Source organism: Equus przewalskii, chromosome 22 (genome assembly GCF_037783145.1).
Source record: "Equus przewalskii isolate Varuska chromosome 22, EquPr2, whole genome shotgun sequence".
Lineage (NCBI taxonomy): Eukaryota > Metazoa > Chordata > Mammalia > Perissodactyla > Equidae > Equus > Equus przewalskii.
The window spans coordinates 21756604-21780073 of NC_091852.1; positions in this window are offsets into that span (position 1 = coordinate 21756604).

Sequence of the window (23470 nt, forward strand, 5' to 3'; positions counted from 1 at the left end):
ATGAATGTATGGGTTTATCTCTGAACTCTTGATTCTATTCCAGATGTTCATATGTTTTTGAAAATTTACTTTGAACATATTAAAATTTCATCCTGTATGTAACCAAGATGATTCCAAGCTCACCAAGTTGAAACTTTGGGAGAGTTTTTTCCCGTCAATGTGTAAGAGGACCTTGCATCAGCCTTCAGTGGATATTCAACATGACTCAGGGTTAGATTGCTCTATAGCAACATTTCATTTTCTGTCAAACAAAATTCAGGCACAAATTCTCCATGTAAGGCCACATATCCCACGTTCAACTGACTACTTTTAGACTTCCCTGACCCAGTCAAGCTTAATATGGAGCACATGCTCCCATTTTGCTTTCCTGCTCCCACTTTCTTACACACACCCTCCATGGCTTGGATATATTTTCTTTACCCTCTTTTCAATAGGAAAGAAATACTTAAAATGAATGTTATTCTTCTTACTTTGTCTTTAAGGAGATCTCATTTAAACCTAAGTCAGCATGTTTGGGAAGGTTTTTAGGGGGAGGTTGTATGGAAAGGAAGAAACTTGTAAGGTATCTCTGCACTTGAGGCTTCCAAAAAAATGCAGCCACAGCAAAAAATTGGAAAGACAATCACACTGTGGTTAGCAGACTCTTTAGATTTTTTCAGGATAGGTTATATGCCTGATTAGGTTTGTGATTGAAGATGCCACTGGAGAAAAGGGGCTCCATCTGATGTCAAGCATGCTTTGCTTTTGTTATGCTACTTGGTAGATACTTTTTGATGATGGCAAGAGATTCTGCTTCCTGGATTTGCCATGACAACCCTATTTTTCAAAAATGTAGTCCTTGGCATGGCATCAAAGCACCGGCATTCTCCTTAAATGGAGCTGCTTCTTGGGAGTTCCTGCTTAGTAACTCAAAATGGACAAGGTGTGAAACCATATTGCATTTATCTACATGACAACCAAAATCCACTCTCTTACTGAAAGGAGCAATCGTGTTCCATTTTGAAAGGACAGGGTGGGTGAGAATGGAGTAAAGTATCACCATCTCATATGTAACTCCTGATTTATATCTCTTGAATCACTGTGGGTGGGAGGAAGGCAGGGACAGAAAAAATCCAAATAGCTGAGATTGAACTGTTGATGCTAAGAAGACTTTCATGATACAATTGAACAAAATAAGAGCCTAAATAGCCTACATATTGATTCCTCTCTGTGAGTACTGTGACCATGGATCTTCCTGCAGAGGTGAAGATGCTAGAAGGAATGGGGCAGGTTCCAGTAGATCAGTAGATCAGACTAGTAGATCTGAACAAGTCTTTAGAACAGATCTTCTTTTCCAGCACATCCTTGGTCATGATGTGAGAAATTAAGCCATTCGTGTAAGTGGAGCTAGACAGCTAGCTCTGTGGGGATTCTAATGCTGTAGCTACACACTTCATGTCCACCACTTTCCCAAAGGCTATTCCTCTTGTTTATGGCTTTGGTTATCTCTACAATGAAAATGTAGACAGGTTAACACCTTATGTTATTACAACCAGTTTACGCATTAGTGTAAATGAGCATTTCAGTTTCGAGGTTCTGACTTTTTATAACTGGGTCTGACATGGGGAACACTATGAAGATTGGAGAGGGGCATGGGCACCATATAGTGAGGCCTGCATTGGGGGCACTGCACTCTAAATTTTCCTCAGTTTACCTGGATCAGTGACTGACTTCCACTTGTTGATAAAAGGCAGGATTCCATTTCGGTTCATCCACCTTTGGGAAAAGTGCGGAGGAAAGAGTGCTGAGCTTGGAGTTGGAAGACCTCTCAGTAACCAGCTGTGTGATTTTAGAGAAGTCATTTGATCTCTCCAAGCTTCTGTTTCCACAGCTGTAAAACACGGCTAATACTCCTCTCTTGCATTGACGTGAGGATTAAATGAGCCAACACATATAAAGCACGACATAAATGTATTTCTGTTCTTATCTGAGGTATTTAAAACATCAGAGGTGAGGTGTAAAATCTTGCAATCCACTCATTAGCTCTGTCAGTGGAGAGAAGAAGAAGGGATTAAATCTGGCAGGTACTAAGCTTCAAGTTTTGATGTAAGTTCTTTCTTCCCACTCCTCTGTTAGCAAAGAGTTTTCTCCCATTGTTGAGAGTCACTGGAGCTTGGGCCAATTACTTGTGTTGACAAGTCATTAGAGAAAGTCATTGCACCTGGCCCCAAAGTCTAGGCGCCCAACTGCAGCTCCAGGGCCTACCAGGTTGTATATGATGTTGGGCAAACATGTCTTCCCTGCCCTGGACACACATTGGCCTGGTAGGGGTGAAGCCCTAGATACTGTTCACTCTGCTTCTAAAAGCAAAGAAAGGTGAAACATTGGTGACTCAACTTTTGCATGGGCTTACTGTTTCTGCAGAGGTACAGGCTTTCTTACATTGTCTACTCACTCTGAGCATGTGACCTTATTTATGATGGTCAGTTGAGATTTACTTAATCCAAATATATATTCATAGCTATTACTGATTTTTGCCTACTACCTGGTAATTATATACAAATTTTGGAAAACTCATATATTCATGTTTTTCCACGATACAAGGAGGTTCTTTTAAGTTAAGACATTTTAATAGTAGTACAAAATGGTTAATTAAGAAATGAACTCACACTATGGAATGAAGTTGGAAGATCATTCACTTAAGAGAGAATATGTGTACTTACACACACATACAACACATATACACACATATATCCATGTGTGTATGTATGTATATAAATATATATTTGTATAGTGGTATACTGGTAAATGTTTAATAATTAGCTCTCCAAAAAACCCAAATTTGTAGCATTTGGCAATTTCCATGGTGTAAATACTCCCACTGTGCCTGATTTCAAGCTACCAGGATGACCTCATTGAATGTGGAGTTAGGACAAGATGTGAGTAATCAGCTCCTGTGAGCTAGTAGAGGCCAGCTTCAGCACACCACTGGATAGATACACACACAGTATATCTACTGGGTGGATACATATGACGCACAGAAACCCATAAATCACACACACAATGTGAGTTCATTATGCAACATTGTAGTTCTGATATTAATACCCAGCCTCCTCTTACTAGGGAACTGCATAGCTTTTCAGGGACAGCCTGAAAGAATTATGTTTGGCTCATCCTCTCTGGAATCTCTGCATTTTCATCCTCTTGACTCCTCACTAATCTTCCTTTGTAGAAAGCCTTATCAAGAGTCTTGTATAGGTAACTCATGGAAGAATTCAGCTGGGCAAAGTACTATTATTACAGAATGTCCAGGAGAGTTTCTGGTTTGTGGGTGACTCACCAATGGCTGTAGGGGAACTACTGCTGTTAATGGGAGCCCTCTGCAGTCACAGCGAACAGGAGGGTATTAGTCATTAGTGAGCACACACACACACACACACACACACATCCCATCTCGACCTTGCTTTGGGGGAGCCTGTGCTGGTCCTTCTCCTGCAGGGCAGGCCTGCAGCCAGGAGGAGAGGTGCCCATGCAAAGTGACTCCAAGTTGCCAGGAAACCTTCCTCCCTCCTCCTTTCAAAAGAATCTTCTCACCAGCTCGGAAGCCTGGAATTCTTCATTTTATAATTTTCTCTCCACCATTAGAGATTCTTTTGTTTCCATTAATAATGTTTTCCTCTTAAAGATCTTAGCCTACCTGGGAAGAGGGGGCTGTAGGATGGGGGAAAAGAGGGCAGAAATGAAAGGCAAAAATTCGAAGATAAACTTGCTTTCTGCACAATTTGGCCTAAGACAGCCTGCCAGCTGGCAGCCTTCTTTTCCTGCCCCTGCCTCATTTTCCTGCACCCCGCAGCTCATCTCCCACTTACAGATCCGCTGCTAACTCACTCTCGGTCTATACTTGAGTTGCAGCTAACTTGCAGACTCAGTTCCCAAACCCTAAACCATTTTGAGGGCTTTAGTAGTAAGTCATTATTAACTTATTAAATTCAACATTGGACATGGGTCCTGTCCTTGAAAAGCTCACAACTTCTTAGGAGAGACATTAAGAAAACAGAATAATTACTCTGCAACTATATACTTTGTCCTGTTAGAGTTATTTCCAAAGTGCTTGATGGAACCCAGAGAAGATATTATCCAACAGTTATTTAGTAGGTGCCTTGGAACTAGATGAGCTTGGTTTCAAACACTGTTACTAGTGGTGAAACCTTAGGCAAGTTGCCTAACTTCTGCGACATAAACTTTCCTAATAATGCTTATTACACAGGTGTTTACACTGGAATGTAACCTCCATGAGGGCAGGCACTTAATTTTGTTCACTACTTTATCCCTACCAAGTAGAACAGTGTCTGGCACATAGTAGTGGGTCAATAAGCCAGGTAAAGTACCTAGTACAGTGTCTATAGGTACTTGATAATTAGTAGCTGTTATTATTTTAATTATACCCTCAGAGGAGTTAAGCAGTAATTCTGCTTGTGGGATTAGAGAAAGGTTTATAGAATTGTCACCTTGAATGAGAGACATCAGAGTTATCAGGAGGAAGAAGGCCAGTAGACGTTCCAGGGAGAGGAAATAACATAGACTATGACACTCACGAATGGTCTAACAATTCAAGAAAGAGTGAAATGCTAGACTGAGTAGGGATGTAGTCCCCTAAAACTGCTCCCCATCAGCTCCACTGATAATCTGCCTTTTTCTGGACTAACTACTGGATCCCCATTTTCGTGCCCTAATAATAATGTCACCACTTACATAGTGCTTACTACACACTAAGCACATAACGTGTATTAACTCATTTAATTCCTTATATCAGTCCTTTGAGATAGGTGCTATTATTACCCATTTTAAGATAAAGCAAGGCAAAGAGGGTTCAACTAATTCACCAAGGTCCACAGCTAATAAGTAGAAGAATCAGAGTTCAAACTCAAACTTTTAATGCTTAACTACATAGTTTGTAAGTCATAACTAGATTTTGTGGTCAATACTGGTGATACTCACCAAAATCTCCAGGCTCTCAGGGAGAGGGCTGGTCATGTAAATTCCTTCCAGCAACATAATGTGATCAGAAATGATGTACTTCCATGCTTCTCATGCTTTCTCCCGACCATAATGGGGATCAGTTTAACTACAGACTGGTGGAGCCTCTGTCAGCCTCAACTCTTGAGCTTCTGCATGGAGAACAGTTGTCTTAGAAAGATGGCTAGTTCCACAAGAGTGCATGAGAAAGAATCAAATTTTGTTGTAGTAGATTTTGTGATTGTTTATTACTGCAACATAACCTAACCTCTCCATACCCAAAACCCTATTCCAATTACGTGGGCCTGTGCTTGAATTTCTAAACTAACCCTTTCTTCCTAACCCTTGCTTCTGCCCACTTATCTGGGCTCCCATGTTCAATTTCTTGGGGGTAATGTTCCTAATATCCCATTCCATTCCTAGGAGATCATATAGTTATTTGGGCTTGCCAGTTGCACTTCCCCAGAAACTGAAGTTTTGGCTCAGAACTCCAATATTTTCATGTTGGAGATACCTGTCTGGCTATGTTGCCTGACGTTACCCACCCAATGCTGTGATGTACTCAGAGAAAGCACTTTTTCCAATTTCTTTTTTTTTTTCATGATTGCTGCCTTTTTTTTAGGTATGCATTTTGGTGAGGAAGATTGGCCCTGAGCTGACAGCTGTTGCCAATCTTCTCTCTTTTTTTTTTTCTCCCCCAAGCCCTAGTACATAGTTGTATATCCTAGTTGTATGTCTTTCTAGTTGTTCTATGTGGGATGCTGCCCCAGCATAACTTGACGAATGGTGCTAGGTCTGCACCCAGGACCTGAACTGGTGAATCCTAGGCAGCCGAAGCAGAGTGTGCAAACAACCACTATGCCATCAGGCCGGCCCCCAATTTCTTTGCCCCCTGGAAACTATGCTGTGGAGTCTTTCTAGATACTGTGACATTTCCTTAGTAAGCCTTTCTGACTAGGCAGAATCATTAATTCTCAGCCAAACCTGCCCCTTAGCCCTTCACTCCTCTGTTGGATCAGTGCTACTGTCTGATTCTGGCTTTCTCTGGTACTGTCTCTTATATACAGCTATGGATCTCTGATTATCTTCACAGTTAAAGCCACTTTATATGTGCTCAAAATGCCTATGATGGCAATTCAGAAACTCCATGAGTGTTGCTAGAATAGGCTCAACTTCCAATCACACACTTTAGCATCCTTTATTCCTTGGATCTTTTCAGTGTTCTTCCTGTTCTGTTGCTACCAAAGATGATAAAAAATAAAGCTAAAATGAATATTTAATACCTGAAACTGAGACAAAGGACAAAAAGAGAAAGTTTGTATAAACAAGTAAAAAGTCTTGCTTTAGTTACAAATAATTGTGGTAGGCAGAATTCTGAGATGGCCTCCAAGATTCCCACCCTGGTGTACACGCCAGGTAGAATCCCTTGTCCTTGGGGGTAAGCAGGATTTGTGAAGACAGCAGGATATCACTCCCATAGTTATGTTACATTTTATAGCAAAGAGGATTTTGTAAGTACAGTTAATGTTTCTAATCAGTTGACTTTCAGTTAATTAAAAGGGAGATTTTCATGAATGAACCTGATGTAATTAAAAGACACAAGAACTCCTGCTGGCCTGGAAGTAAGCAAAAAGCCATGTTGTAAACTGCCCACAGAAGGGGCCATGTGGCTAGGACTTGAGAGTGATTTCCAGCTAACAGCCTGAAAGAAAATGGGACCTCAGTCCAACAACCACAAGGGACTGAATTCTACCAACAACTTGAATGAGCTTAGAAGGCGACTCTCAGTTCCCAATGAGACCATAGCCCTGGCCAATCCCTTTATTTCAGCTTTGCATGATCCTGAGCAGAGAGCACAGTCAGGCCATTCCCGGAAATCTAACCTACAAAAACTACGAGATAATAAATGTGTGTTGTTTTAAGCCACTAAATGCGTGGTCATTTGTTATGCAGCAATAGAAAACTAATAGAATAATCAATTTCTTGAATGGGGAACAAGAACAACTGATCGGATACGAGTATGAAAATGAAAGAAAAATGAGGTTTGGTAAACAAAAAGTCATTATGAATACCTTTAAATTGCCAAAAAGATAAAGAAAACATAGATTTTACTGGGTGAGAGAACAATGGTTCCACTGATTTCCCTTCAGAATAATTCGTTGTAGAGTTATTTTAACTTTTTTCCTTTGAAAATTATACTACTGTTAACAGCTTTATTGAGATACAAGTGACATACAATAAACTGAACATTTTAAAGTGTATAACTTGCTAAGTTTTGACACATGTATGCTTCTGTGAAATCACGAAAACAATAAAGATTATTAATATACCTGTCACCCCCAACAGTTAAGTATGACTTCCTTGTAATCTTGCTCTCCACAAAGAGAACAGCATGGTGAAAAGGCAACTTCAGTCAAGAATATTAAATTATTTTCAGGTCTTTCTTATAATCTTCTCCTCACAGCGCATGTGTTGAAACCAGTCTCCTTTATAGATTGGCAGTCTGGTTCAATGTGGAACCAGTGGAGGAATTGGGGAATTAACAAAAATGGACTGAAAAAAAAAAGACTCTTATGCCCCTATTTTCAAACAAATGATTGTTAATGCAACAGTTTTGAGTTTTGGCATCTCAATATAAGTCAGAGTTTCCCAATCATGTTCAGACAGTAACACAACCTATATAACGTATTAATCATGAAAGCAAGGTGTTCTTTCAGCTTTTTCCAGGTTCAACCATTTAATCCATCCATACTTCTTCCCTCCTAGGGATGATCATCAAGGCTGCTCCTGCCCCAGGGAGAAGCCCAGGGCGCCCTGCCCTACATACTGAAGCATAGGACTCCAGACTTAACCCGATCTGATTTCTATGCAAAGTTATAGGACCACCCAATAACCAGACCCCACCTGCACTGATACCATTTTCACAATTTTTTTTTACATAATCTTTGCTTTGTCTTATAAAGAGATAACTCACATACCTATGCCTTAAATTTAGCCCTACCCTCAACCCATGTTTCCAGCTCTTACTGCCCATGGGTCCTGTCCCCATGCCTGTAGCTCTTTACTGCCCATGGGTCCTGTCCCCATGCCTGCAGCTCTTACTGCCCATGGGTCCTGTCCCCATGCTACTCTATGCTATTCTCTGAATAAAAGAGCACTCCTGCCAGACCTTGAGAGTCCAAGAAATCCTTCTTTCGATTCCTCAACTCACTTGAGTCCGCATCACCAGCATTATTCATACACATCCATTAGCCTATCTTCCTATATTTCTCCTCCAGGTTATTTTTGGATCCACACACCACACAGGAAATTAACAATGGAGAAGATAGCAGCAACCTCTTTTTTTCTTGGACATCTAGTAGATCATTCTCTTAGAAAATATTTGTTTTTGGAACTAACCAGACACGTTTTACTTCAGGAATACAAAAGAAAGAAATTTTTTTCAATGAGATCTATAAAATAGGCATTATCTTCTTCATTTTTCAGAATTCCTGGAAACCAAAGTTTCAAAAAGAAAATAGTGAAAAAATTAAGAATAATTATCTTTTATGGTTCATATTTCCCCTATATGAAGTTTGAGGTCTTTAGAAACACTGTCAGGTAATTTTATTTTATGAATCATAATGTTTGTTCCTTAATACACAGGTATGAAGTTTTGCATTTGATTACCAGATAAATCTTTAAAAGTCAGCTCATGCTAATATAAATTCTTTCTCACTTTAGATGAGATAATATTTTCAAGACAGCTACTAATGTTTCCTGCTGTGTAGTGTTTCTCCATTCTTCAAAGCACTTCACTTATATTCTCTCTTCTATTACTTTTAGGATCCCTGTGAAACAGACAGGGCAAGTGGTTTTATTTCCATTTAAAGATAGAGAAAAACTGAAGATCAGAGCGATTCACTGACTTGCCAAGGACTGGTCGATGGTGTTACTGAGATTAAATCCCAGATCTTCTAGGTCTTTCTCTCACCCGGGCTATTTGTGCTTATTTTCCCAACAAACTGTACCAAATAATGGCTGGGAGATGATATGTATTATATTACCTTACTGTACATTGTGAATGAACAAAGGTCTTATAAACCATTTCTCCAAATCAGAGAAATAAAGCTAGCATAAACACCAACAATAAGAGTTTTGCCCAAACGTTGTTCAAGAAAGACAGTCCTGCAATAGTTAAGGATCAAAATTAAATGCCCCGCATTTAGTTCCCTCTTGTGTAGGAAGAGACAAAAGCATTGCAGTTGTACAAGTTCCTGCAGGCAAATCAAAGGGTGGAAAGGATCCTCCCCATCTGTGTTTATTATGACAAATACTGTTTAATCTGCCACCTTAAATTCCAACTACCAGACTTGTTTGTTAAAAAATAAGAAAAAAAAATGATGACAAGGTGAAAATAGGAGGTAAGTCCCTCTTAGAGTTCTCATTGTCTACAGAATAATTCTGAACAAGCCTCTGCTCTGGGCTCCACCTGTCAGCTCCTAAGTGAAGGAGAAAGGCACAGAATGGTCCTATGATTTCCATGTGAATAGGGAAAACCGTTTCTCAGATCCACTGCTCAGGGTAACACAAATGAAACTGTTAAAAGCTAGATTCACCAGTTGGGGAAAAAACCCCAACTAAACAAGAGGCAAACAGGAATATTTGTCTTCTTGGTCCGATAGTGCCAAGAGTGGAAAAATAAAATATTTTTAAGGCCAAGAAAGAAAAAACTACCACACTGAAATGGGTGACATGACTCTAAGCAGCCCTTGTTGATGTCTCAGGCTCTTGTGGGCTCTGGGCACTGCATCCCTTGCTAGGATGATCTTGACTGTTGGAAAAAGTGGGCAGAAGCAAAGAAGCTACGTACCAGAGGGTATGTGGATCAGGCAGAAGCTGAAGTCTTCTGAGTATCATGTTAGCCTCCCAGCATGATATTGAGGGCAAGATTCCATCTGCCTTGGGATGGTAAAGGGATGAAGTGGCTTGTTTGGGTGACTTGTGGTCTTAGTTTTATTAACTTATAGACACACCTTTTCCTTTCACCTTCTTTCTTGCAACCTCCTCTCTCCCTCCAGCCTTCACACGTTTCCACAGGGCTCCAGTTTCCCCAATTCACTCCCATTCCACGTCTTTCAATTCTCTCACACTAACTACCTTAATGAGTCATTTGTCTGCAGAAATCTAGACGACTGAGAAATCTCCCTCCCTCCTCCTTGCCCATGCTTATGCTAAGCAGTGACCCATCACAGCCCAGTTCCAAGTGAGCTCTCCCACTGGTCACCTCCTCTCCATTCGCTCCGGAGAGCAGCTCCTCTCTAAAGTTCTTCTGATCACTCTGCCTTTTGTCTCTTCTGCTTCATTCTTTGCCATATGTTGCAATCAGATTAATCTTTCTCTGATGCCCCTTTATTCCAGTCACTCTTCTGCTTGAAACTTTTCAGCGACTCTTTCTTACATACAGATGAAAATCCAGACGTCTTAGTCTGGCTTTCAAGTATGTTGAGGAAGGCAAAACACAGGGGACCAGGAGGATCCCTGTACATCCTTACTGAGTATGCCAATGTCAAGTTCTAACCATCCTCTGGCCCCGAGCTGTTTCTGTAGCTAGTCACATGGCAACTAAGTAGGTACAGCTGATTACAGCCTGACTATCCTCAGGCTGCTTGCTCCCTGGGGGAAGGGGACCAGCTTGCTTACTGCTTGCTACAAAAGGTGCTGAGCCTTGAGCCCTGGGTTCCTCTGTGTCAACACAACCCACTGCATGTGTAGCTGTCATTTGTGTCCATTGAACCACCCTTTGGAACAGGGGGCCTTAGGATGGGGGGAACTTGGCACAGGGGAACCAGCATAGCCATGAAGATGCTCCTGCTGTTTGCTGTGCTCTTGTCCAGAGCCATCAAATCTTGTTTCCTTCCTTTGGCAACCATGGAGTTTTGGGAAGTCGCCCTGCTTGTTTGTTTGTATACTGGTGTATACATATGTAAACGAATCAAAGTGTACATTTTAAATATCTCCAGTTTATTATGTGCGACTTATACTCTAATATGTTATACGTCAAGAAGACAATAAAAGCAGTATTAATTTTGAAAAATAAATGCCACTGTTTTTCGTAGATGCTATGCTAGAAATGAAGGTAAGCGTCAAAACACAATCAGAAGAGCAGCATTAGAAAGTGCCCCTGATAATTGTCACTGCCTTTGCCTGTCCTGAGCACCGTCCATGTGCCGTGGAGAGGAATCTACTCCCCATGAATGGCATTTGGAACTCAGAGCGATTGGCTTCACAGCACAAACTGCGGGACTAACAAGAAACACTGGGGAATATTTAGGGGACATTTATTTTCAGTGCAGATGTTGGGTTGGAATAAAGACTATCTGAGAAATCTCTACGGCACATTTTTCACTGGACTGAATTCCTTAATGATGCTGGTTAAAGCATGAGACAAACACTAGTAGCATCCCTACTGGCTGGCAGCATTATACCAGGCTTCTAGAGATAGGCATGATGTTTGGGGTTGTGAAGCTATAAAAGAGTGAGGTGAGAAACAGCAGGGCTCTTTCCTCCAGAAGATCTACTGGGGAAACATCACACAAATACCACTAAGATGTGGATTTTCAATTATGCACAAGAATCAAAAAAAGGTTCACACTCAGGGAGAAAAAAGAACAGCCTTCTGCCTTTATGGGCAGGTTGGACAAAATCTTCAGAGTTTGGAATTTGGCATTTGGACTTGAGACGGCAAGGAAGTTTTACACAGTTTTCAGTGTTTTAATAAAAATAATGTATAGCTATGATTGTGGTTACAAATACATTCAATTCTCTCCTCTGCGGCTGTCTACAGTATGGAGTTTACCTGTTGTAGTAAAGAAATATCTGGATTAAAGACATTTTTAAAAAGAAGAAAGAGAAAATGATGATAAGTGGGACTGTGGGTGTTTTGAATGAATGGTGTTTGAAAAATACATTTTGAGTAATTTTACCAAAGTAGTTGACTTTAAGACTCTGTGTTTGTGTGTGTGTTGCGTGAGAGAGAGCGAGAGAGAGAGTCAGAGAGAAAGAGACAGAACCAGAGACACAGAAAGAGACAGAGAGATAAAGAGAGAGAGAGATTGTCAGAGAGAGCCAGGAGAGAGAGATCGAGCTGGCATGCTCAAGTATTTGTGTGTGATTCAAAAACTTTCATGAGTGTCTTTGGAACAATTGCTATTCTTCTTCCTCTGTCTTTCTGTGTTTTCTTCTTTCACTTAGAATTTCTCCTAAATTCGCTGTCAGAGTGGTCCTGAGATGACACAAAAAGCCATGTGCTGAGTAGAAAGGAGAGTCAACTTACCCACTGACTTCCGCAACACGTGTGGAAGACATCTATTCGCCTCAACTTGCAGCTGGAGCTCTGACAGTATGTCAGTCATCAATGAGTGCCAACAATAAAAGAATTTTAAAAGCCTGTCCATCTTGCCATATTACCCAAATTCCTTAAGTGCTATGAGAAGCAAAATTCTGACAACAATAATTGTTTTTCTTACTTTAATCAACCTGGGAATGGTGTGGCTTCACTGAATCTACGAAAAGTAAGAAAGAAAAAAGGAAAAAGAGGCAATGAAATCCTTGTCCTTTTCATGTGTTTGGAGAACTCTTGTGGTTGCTATGATGAGACTTCTTCCAACATAAAACTTAGTTAGGGAAGTGGGAAGAGTGGGAGGAGCATTTGGGAACAGAGTAGAGAGAGAGCATGCATTTCATAAAATGCCCGTGTCCTGGTCCCCCTAACTGGTCTTGAGTGGTGGGGCACTTCCGTTCTGGAGACAAAATAAACATATGCAACTAGGAAGAGATCAGAAGATTTGTGCTCTTAGGAAAGGATAAAAATGTACAACAAGGCTGTCTTTTCCTTTCCTGGGCTGATTTCTTCCAACATCAGTTCTCGTATGTGTTTATTTCTCTGTGTATTTTGGTGTTTTCATCTCCCCAGGTTTATTTTCCTCTTAGGTGGGAAGAACCTGACGTCTGAAGTTGAACCACTGGGTTCAAGTCCCAAGTTCACTGCTTACGACATCTGTGAACTTGGGCAAGTTACTTGACCTCTCTGAGTCTCAATTTCTTCATCTATAAGGTGAGGAAATGGAATAATAATCATTGCAAAGGAATTTTAACAGAATTCATTGAGATAGGCCATAAACATAGATTTACCTGAGTACCTGGTGCATTGGAAGTGCTCAGTAAATGTTAGTTTTTTATGATTGTAACTTCCCAGCCTCAGCTGCCTGCCTCTTCCTCTCTTCCTCTGCGTCCTGCATTAGACTGGCATCCTGAGAACAGTCTTCATGAGCCCAAGGCTTGGTTAAGCAAAGAATCAGGTAAGGCTGCATCCTACTAATTTTCTTGGGTCTGGTTACTCAAGTGCAGATTCTCAACATAGCAGTCTGTTACGACCAAACATTTCCAGACTAGCTGTCCTTCCAAGTACATGCTACTGCACAGGGCAGGGGTTGGGGAATGAGGAGGAGGAAGAGAAGGAAGAGGGGGAGGAAGCAAGTCCGTATTCTATTTTGCAGCAGAGTATTCAGAAATTACTAGTTCATATGAGAAGCCAGAGTACAGTCTCTGTGCATTATAGATATTGTTACTATAAGCAATACATATGAGCACAAAATGTAAAAAATAAGCAAGCAAACTTAAGTGTGGGAAGGGGGGAAATTAAAAAGGGGAAGGAAATGATACCAAAACATCTGTAGTGGTTGTCTCTAGGTGAAGAAATTAAGGATATTATTTTCTCATTATTTCTATTATGTTTCATACTTTCCAAATTTTCATATATACAATACATATGTAAATATATATGTATGGTGTATATATGCATTTCTGTATCTATCTATGTGTGTATTATATCTGTGTATATATTTCTATCTATGTCTACATCGTGGTACTTCAAGGCCAGTGGTAGTTCTCTTCAAAAGAAACACTTTGAGAGCCTTCATATGAAGAAGAACTGGAGTGTATAACATTTCCACAACACTCTGACTTTCCTCAGGTTTGTGAGAGGCATATGTCATCTTGCTCTTCAGGAAGAAAAATGAATGCTTTAAGGGCTCCAAAAATCTTGGTGTCAGAGAAACAGACCAGCAAGAAGTCACAGCTATAGAATAATAACACTAACACTTGTCTAACACTTTGAGCTCCTTCCTGTAACTTATCTCATTGAATCCTTAGACTAGCCCTCTGAGGTAGGCAATGTGCCAAGATAATTTATTGATAATCATTTCAACAAATGGGTTTATCGATCCATTCATTCAGTCATTTATTCATTTATCCAATTAACATGTAAGTCCTACTATATTCTGGGAAGTTAGGCTAACATAGAGGATAATAATAAGATAAACAGGACAGACTGCTAGTTGGGGGAGACCAACAGTAAACCAGTAAATAAGCACACATGATAGTTTCAGATGCTGTAGGAAATAAACAGGGTGCTAGAAAGACTTAAAAATGGGATTGCCTGAGACCTTTCCAAGGAAAGGACCTTTGCACTGAGACCTAAAGTATGAAAAGGAGCCAAGCTGTGCATACAGTTGGAGAAGGAGTGCTTGAGAAAAGAGAAGAGCAAGCAGAAAGTCCCCGAGGCAGGAAGAAGCTGGAGCTCTTCCAGGGGCAGAAATGATGCTACTGTGGTTTGAGAAAAGGGATGAGGGAGGGGACAGTGTGTAGGGATGAAAATTTTCCCCTCCAGGTTTCTAAACAAGAGTGTAGGTCCTTGGTATCTCCTTGCCTGGGGAAATCTTTTAAAAACTGTTAGAAAAATAAGGATTTCTTTGTCTTTTATGAAAACTTTAGCTTATTATAGAGTATGATAAAACTGGAAGGCTGGATGGGTAAAGGAGAAGGAAAAGTGTTTCTCTTCGGTTGTTAGATACAGAGACACATAAATAGATGATAGATAGATAGGTAGGTAGGTAGGTAAGTAGGTAGATAGACCATAGATAGATAGATAGATAGGTAGATAGAGTTCCTAGAGATTGGGCGTTAGACAAAGGTTAACAGTTCCAGAGTTTAGGGGGACACTTGCTCCTTGGACATACCTTGGGCAGGTGGCATGACTTCCACTGGAAATATCTGGTGGCCGATGGAGGAATTCTGGCTTCCTCAAAGGTTCTGAGTCATGGCATAGAGAACTCACCTGAACCACTAGACCTGAAGAGACCATTCAAGCTGAGCTAATAGGCACTCAGAGTTACTAAGGTGAACCAATGACTAATGGGCCTGCTCAATCTTTTGTTAGAGAGAAAGTCCCTAGGAGTCCAAGACCACAAGGGTTGGGTAGAGGCAGGTGGGAAATAATGACTAAAACTGATTATGGGGTGGACAGGGTATGGGGCCAGGATAAGTGATTTGCTGGTCATTCTCCGTGTGCCCCACCCCTAGATCCACTCTGCTCTTGTCTTCCCTGCTTTGTGCCCTGGGAGGCCCATCACCTACTTTCTTTTGTCCTCTGACTTCTACTTGGATTCAGCCAATGGATGACACGGGCAGATACAGGACAGTGGGAGGAGTGGAGTTCAGACACTTTTTGTCTTAGTTCTCTGCCTCTTGGCCACTATGCTGATGGTGGCTATGTTTCTGGGGCCACAGCTCCTGGTTATCAGCCTCTCTTTTAGGGCTCCAACTCTCTCACTGACCCTGGTAACATTTTTCTGCCCCCTACCCATTTAGGCTTAGGAGAGGCCACAGCTTCTTGCTGTCATTAGACTCTGCAACACTCTCCCTTGTTTTTTTCCTTAACTCTACACACTCTCCGAATAGTCCTTGTATTAAATCTCTTTCAGATAAATCCCTTAGAGTGGGCACCTAGTTCTTGCTGGCACACGGATGGACTTGTTGATTATGAGGGAAAAGAAGTTATATTTCTTACAAACTCATTTTTGGGCTAAGATTCATGCCTTCTCTCTTAGGATGGGAGTTACTCTTTCTCATTTTACAGATTGAGAAAGGCTTAGTAACTTATCCAAGTCACACTGCAGCTAGTGAGTGGCAGAGCCAGAACTTGAACTCAGTAATTCTGACTCCATGACTGGTGCTTATCCCTATATGTCAAACATATCAGAGCTAAAAAAAAATCTCCTCAACCCACAACAAATAGAAAGTGCTGGCTAATCAGCAAGGTATCTTCTATTTTATCATTCCAATACCTCTGGTTTCTAGAAGGTCCTTTGTAGTTCACTGTTCCAAGACTATATGCCCTCAAGCTTTCTAAGCCTAGAAAGAGGAGGCAAGATTGGCTTCCAAAGAGGAAACATATTTATTCCCACAGGAAGAGTTTCCACCCCTTAGAGGTTTCTAAATCCTGCAACGTCAAGTAGCTCCTTGGTTTCCAGTAGGGTGAATGCCAGTGTTCATTGCCACCCTGTCTCACGGGCACTACCAGGAGAAATGGTCTCCAGTCTTATGGACAAAGTTCAATGTGGCATCTTAGTTAAAGTTTATTTTTACACATCAGTTAAGTGTCACAGACAAGCCTGCTACTTCCTTTACTAGTAGATCGATTAAAGACTAGTTGTGTGCAAAGACAAATATTTTAGTTTTTGTTTCTCCTTGCATAGAAAATAGTCCCAGTGATCCCAGCCTGGATACCCATTGATCCGGGCATTACATGCACAGAATGTTTCAAAGGTAAAGGAACTGGGTTTTACATTTTGTCTGGAAGCAATGCTACCATTTAATCTCTACTGCCCTACACCTGGCTCTGTCACTCATGTTTTTGAAGGCCATGCCCTCTGCAGTCATTTGAGTTTGTGGATGCTGGTCTAAACCCACATGGAAGAGAAAATCTTTCCTCCGGTAGCCAATGATCATCTTTGTTATGCTAAGAATTATTAACTTTTTTTCCTGCTATTCTTGGTGCTTTCCTGCAAAAGGTCTAGGATTACTTTTCATTTTCATTTAAAGGTTTTATTCAAGTATAACATACAGGCAGAAAAGTAAAAAATGATCAATGTACAGCCCAATTTTCACAGCGAGAACACATCCACTTAAGCACCACCACAGGAAATAGAATATTATCTGCACCGTAGACGCCCCCTTCATAACCTCTCTCAGTCATTAAATCCTTCCCCAAAGGTAACCGCTCTCCTGGTATCTATTACCAGTGATAGATTTTGCCTGTTTTTGGACATTATATAAACAGAATCCTATAGTATGATTTTGTGTCTGGTTTCTACTGCTCAGTGTCATATTTGTGAGTGTTATCTGTTTTTTAGCGTAGCAAATTCATTCTCATTACTGTGTTGTATGCCATTGCATGATTTTATCAAAATGTATCACTTTACTGTTAATAGATACTTGGGTCGTTTCTGTCCTTTTGCTATTCCAAATAATATTGCAATAAAGATTTTGACAAGTTTTGGTACACAATGCATATATATTTCTGTTGGATGTCTACTTAGAAGTAGAATATTTGGATTAAATGGTCTGCATTATGTTCAGCTTACATAGAGACTTCTGTTTTCTAAAGAATTTATTTAAACACCCTTGAGTATTATATGAGAGTTACAGTTTTCCACCATCTTTGCCAACACTTGGTTTTGTTAGTCTTTTTAGTTTTAACCATTCATATGTGCATTTAGTTTGTATTTTTCTGATGACTTAGGAAGTTTAACACTTTTTCCTATGTTTACTGGCCCTCTGGGTATCCCTTTGGCAAAGGGCCTATTCAATAGTTTTCCTTTTTTTTTTCTATCACGCTGTCTACATTTTTCTAATCGATTTGTAAAAATTCTTTATTTATTCTGAATGAGTGTGTGAATAGTTACAGATATAGTAGATAAATCCCTGAATTGGGGGCTTACCTTTTCATTCTCTGAATGATGTCTTTTATGAACATTTTCAATTGTTTTAACTATCTCTACTTTCATAGACATTTTCATCCTTTTAGATCTTATAGCAGTTTTCCTGTTTTGAACATATCAGACAGAACGGATCTAATTATATTTGTAAAACCCCTCAAAAATAAGCACAAACAGAAAAATCATCCCATGGTACACCTAGGAACAAGGTCAAGACCATGCAACAGTGCTAACACCAACCATTAGTGAACACAGGGTTGATGCACGGCTATTCAACACTATTGGGAAAATAACGCAGACTGAGTATTTGATGGTATTAAGAGACTTTTGCTAATATTTTTTAGATGTTGTAGTTGAATTTTTTTAAAAAGTAGAGTCCCTATCTTTAGAAGTACATACTAAAATATTTACAAAGGATATTGTCTAATGTCTGGGATTTGCTTCAAAATAACCCCGAGTACGACAGTATTAGACACAGTTGATAATTGTTAAAGTTGATGATGGGTACAAGAGTGTTTTTTATACTAAGCTCTATAATTTCCTAAATGAAAAGTTAAGAAGAGAAAGAGAAAGAGTGGGAAGGAGGAACCGCAGACATTTAGTGTGGCAACGCTTTCACAGAGCTTTGCCGTGACGGGAAGGGGAATATAAGCAGTTACCTGGAGAGAGCTGCAGGATCAAGAAACAGATTTGTTTGTTTGTGTTTAATATGTTATCTTCCATGTTAAAGCATGTTTGGAAGGTATTTGGGAATAATCCAGTAGCAAGGGAAATTTTGATACGTCATAGAGATAAGAGGCAATTACGTGGTGTATTTGTGATAGCGAAAGGAGGAAGAATATTCCACGAGGAGGAATAGCATGGGGAAAGGATTTAGGGCAGCAGTGAGCTTGACGCGTTCTGGGAACAGTAGGAAGAGCAGGGGGCCTGCAGGGGAGAGAATGAGAGCAGACTGGGCAGCAGGGCCAGATCCTGTAGGGCCCGATAGGCCACTGTAAGAAGTTTGGGTTTTATTCTACTGGTAATGGGGAGCCATCAGAGAATTTTAAATAGGGGAGAAAAATGATTGAAGTTAAGCTTTAAAATGATCTGGCATGTTATGTGGAAATAGACGTATGTATGCAGGTGAGTATGTGTGTGTGTTTCGAGGTATGAGGTCAGTGTGGAGGCAGGAGAATCAGTGTGAAGACCATTTCAGTATTCCAATTGAGAGACAAGTGGGGCTTAGACTGAGATTGTGAAAATAGAGTGTAAAAGGGTGTCCCCTCAATAAAAATATGTTGAGGTCCTACCCCCTGGTCCCACGGAATGCAGCTTTATTTGGAAATAGGGTCATTGCAGATATGATTAGTTAAGATGAGGTCATATTGGAGTAGCATGGGCCCCTAATTCAATGTGACTGGTTTCCTTATAAGAAGACTGGCATATGAAGACAGAAACACACAGGGAGAAGGCCACGTACAGACAGGACTGCACTGATGCAGCTGCAAGCCAAGAAACTCCGAAGGTCGCAGGCGATCCACCAGAAGCCAGGAAGTGGCAAGGAAGGATACCTCAGAGGGAATTTGGCCTTGCTGACACTTTTATTTTGGACTTCTAACCTCCAGATGTGGGAGACAATGTGTGTTTGTTGTTTTAAGGCACCAAGCTAATGGTGCTTTGTTACAGCAGCCTTATGAAACTATGTGGAGGTGGTCAAAACTGGCCATATACATTGAAGAAAAATGTATAATACGTAAGTAATACATTATTAATTATACGTTATCGATTATTATAATTACTGATGTTATTACTTTTATATTATAAGTATATTATTACACATATTGATTAATGTACTTATTGAGGAAATTATAAATAGTTATTGAAGAACAGGGAAAAAGAACTGAATAAGTGTTCATATATGAAAAGGCCCTAGATCATAAAGATGTGAGTGGTTCCCCAATTTAATCTATACAATTCCAAAATAAATCATAATAGAATTTTTCATCAACTTAACAAAATAAATCTTGAATTTATATGAAAAAATGGAGTTCCAAGAATAATCATGCAACTTCAGGGAGGAAGAACAAAAGTAGGACTCGCTCACATAACAGCAGATATCAAGCATTCATAAATCCATACTAATTAGATTGATGTGGCATTGATACAGTGTTAGAAAAAATAGACAAATGAATACATGAGGAGCCAAGAAATGAACCTGCATAAATATGGGAAGTTTCTATATTATAGCTATACAATGAGTAGTTATACAAATCAATAAGAGAAATATTGATTATTCAATAAATGATACTAGCAAAATATGAAAAATATCAATATGTACCCTTCTTACCTACCTCATACCATAACAAAAAATTAATCCCTAAAGGTGAAAAACATAACATTAAAACATTTAAGGGAAAATACAGAAGAATATATTTGTTGCTCAGTGGCAGAGAAGGATTTTTAATCAGAATACAGAAAGCAAAATACAAAATAAAAAGTTTAATGATGTGACAACATTAATATGAAAATCTATTAAAAGGCTACATAATGTATTGGAAGATACAGAAAGAAGATTAGGCCATACGAATATGAGTTAAAAAGTAGTATCCAGGTGATACCACATAAGTCCCATAAATCAGTAAGAAAATAAAAATCAATGCAGTGGGAAAAAAAGGGGGGAACAGATATGCACAGGAAATTAATAATGAAGAAATCCGAGTGGCCAATAAACACATTTAAAATATATTCCATATCACTAGTTATTAGGAAAAATTACTACATCAAGATATCATTTTACCCAAATAAAAATACTTAAAAATACCAAATGTTGGCAAAAAAAGGAAAAAAAACAAGAATTCTAAAACATACCTGCTGTGAGTTTGGAGTGAAAATTTGTACAACTATTGATGAAGATGAATTGGTAATATCTAGGAAAGTTCAGAATATGCATTCACTAATGACCCAGCGATTCTACTTATTGGTATATGCCATATAGTAACTCTTGCACACATGCACAAAGAGATATATGTCTGAATGTTCATTATTTGTAACAGCAAACGATGGGAATGAATCTAAACACCCACGAATAGAATACTAGATATAGTGGTGTTCAGATGAACAATTCATACAACAATTAATATGTACATGAATGGAGTTTTACATCTCAACAAAGAGCTCGAATATATTGAGCCAAAAAGTTTTGGAATATGAGCCAATGAATATGAAGTCACTTGTGTAAAATTTAAAAACACACCAAAAAATCCAATTGAATGCTATTAATCCATAGAAACAAGAACTGGCAATTGACACGCTAACTTCAGGGTGGTGCTTTCTTCAGGGCAGGAAAGGAGGGGCAACAACCTGGAAGGTGTATAAAGGGTCTTAAACTCTATCAACAGTGTTTCACTCAAGTAAATATTAGCATTCATTAATATGGGACATATAAGTGTTTTATACTCTTCTCTATATTTTTCATATGTTTAACTTAGGCAAGTCACAAAATTATAGATACAAAGGTCAATATGCATATGAAAAGCTTTTCAATACTACTAGTGCACAAAAAAATGCAACATTATACGAGATGCTTTAAAAAGTTTTAGACTGAAGAGCAATATGGCAATGTGCGTCAACATTAAGTTTGTGAACTCTTTTTGAGCCAACAGGTCTACCTTTAGGAACTCATCTTTAGAAATAATTGGGCAAGTAGGCAAAGATGTACATATGTTGTGATATACAAGGTGATACTCCTCATACATAAGAGGGTGATATTCCTCATAGAATGTTTTTCTTATAGCAAATATTAGAGACAATTTAAATGCCTCACAATAGGTGATTGATTAACTAATTTATAATGTATTTACCCAGTGGAAAACTATGCTGTCATTAAAAGTCCAAATTTATTTTATTGTCACGAAGGGATATTTGTGACATACTGTAAAGTGAAAGTAAAATAATTACAGAAAAATACTTAAATCAATGATTCACTTTTCTTTTTCTAAATGTACCTATCAGGATTATGTGCATAAAAGTCTGGCTTTAGTTTAAAGTGTACAATGAGATCATGAATGATTGTTAATTTACTTGTAACTTTAGTATCAACATCATTTTAATGAGTAAGCAAAATTTTTACAAATTTGAGATACTTCCTTTTGGAAATAAGAAGATACTAAGAACTGAAGATAAGAATTATTTGAAGCCAAAGTATAGGAAATTTGAACAGTTTCTGAAGACAGTGAAGTCGCATCACTGGTTCCTAGACAATGACTTGTTGTCACTTATTGACTTTATTTACAACTCTCTCTGGGGAAGAAGGAAGAATCTAAAGATAAACATCTTGAGTTGGAGGTCAATACATACAACACAGTAGAATAGATCCTGTCTTCCCAACAGAAGCAATATTGTCCCCAGGAGGTGTGAAAAAAATCTTGTGAGTGAAAAAATTCTTAGATATTACAATGCTTGGTGATCATCCAAAGCCCAACTCTACCCAATAAAATATTATTCCTTAGTATTTAATCTCTCATTAAGGAAAGATTAAAAATAAGTTAAATGTAAATTATTTTAATTAATTAATGACATTAGATTATTTACAGTAATAAAACAAATTAAATAATTTTTTCCCCTTAAAGGGCCAATAAAGATAAAGAGATTGAAAAATACTGGAGAAGATGAATTAATTGAGAAGTGCTTAATCCCCCCAAGGAGGTGGTAGAGGCTTTGGTACTAGTTTACCTCTCCAGATAGAGATTGTGCAGACACTGCTCCTAGTTACTATTACTGATTCAATTCAGTCTAGTTCGTGTCTATAGACACATCATAAGATGGCAGGGAAGCTTTAGAACCTATTGGCCCCACTGGATAACCTCTCCCACCCGTCTTTACCTTCATCGAAGTTTTCCCACACTGTTCTCAAATCCTCACCCTATGTAGAACTCTCTACCCCTCCTGTTCTATCACTAACCACATCCACTTCTACTATACACCACACACACACACACACACACACACACACACATACTCAAACACATACTCAAACACAAAGGTGGGGAGAGAGAATGGAGGTGGAAAATAACGGCAATGACAGAGCGTCTTTGTGAATAGTCTTAGGGAAAAGATGTACTGTATGTGCCAAGGGATTTCACTGAGCTCTTGATGGATAGGAGGGACAATGGAGGGAGGGACTTGTAAGGGATTTATGGGGGCCAGGATTAAGGGAGCGTGTGAGAATGCTGTCACTAAGCTGGCTTGAGGTAAAAAGAAACATGTGGAACACTTCAATGAGACATTAACTAATGCTTCTGCACAGGTGCAGCTGAATGAAGCTCGCACCTTGCATTAGATCCTCTTCACGTTGTCCAGGATGTCTGTGGATAAACAAATAGAGGTGGTGCAGACAGGGAGGTCAGGCAGGGGAGGGAAAACGTTTCTACATTCCTTGCTCCCTAAGCTTAGAAATGTGGCTTGACTCCATGCCCAGAATTTGCGCACCTGTCTCCATCCACTCTCTTGGCCGCAGGTTTTCCCAGTAAGTCCCTGGAGTCCAGGGCTCAAACCTTCCTTCCACTTCCCTCTGTTCTCTTGGGGTTGCTGCACATTAGACTGCTCTGTATACGTTGGGGTTTGAGTCAAGTTATAAATGTAGGGGCTGAGAAGAGCTCAGTCTGCCCAGAGATGAT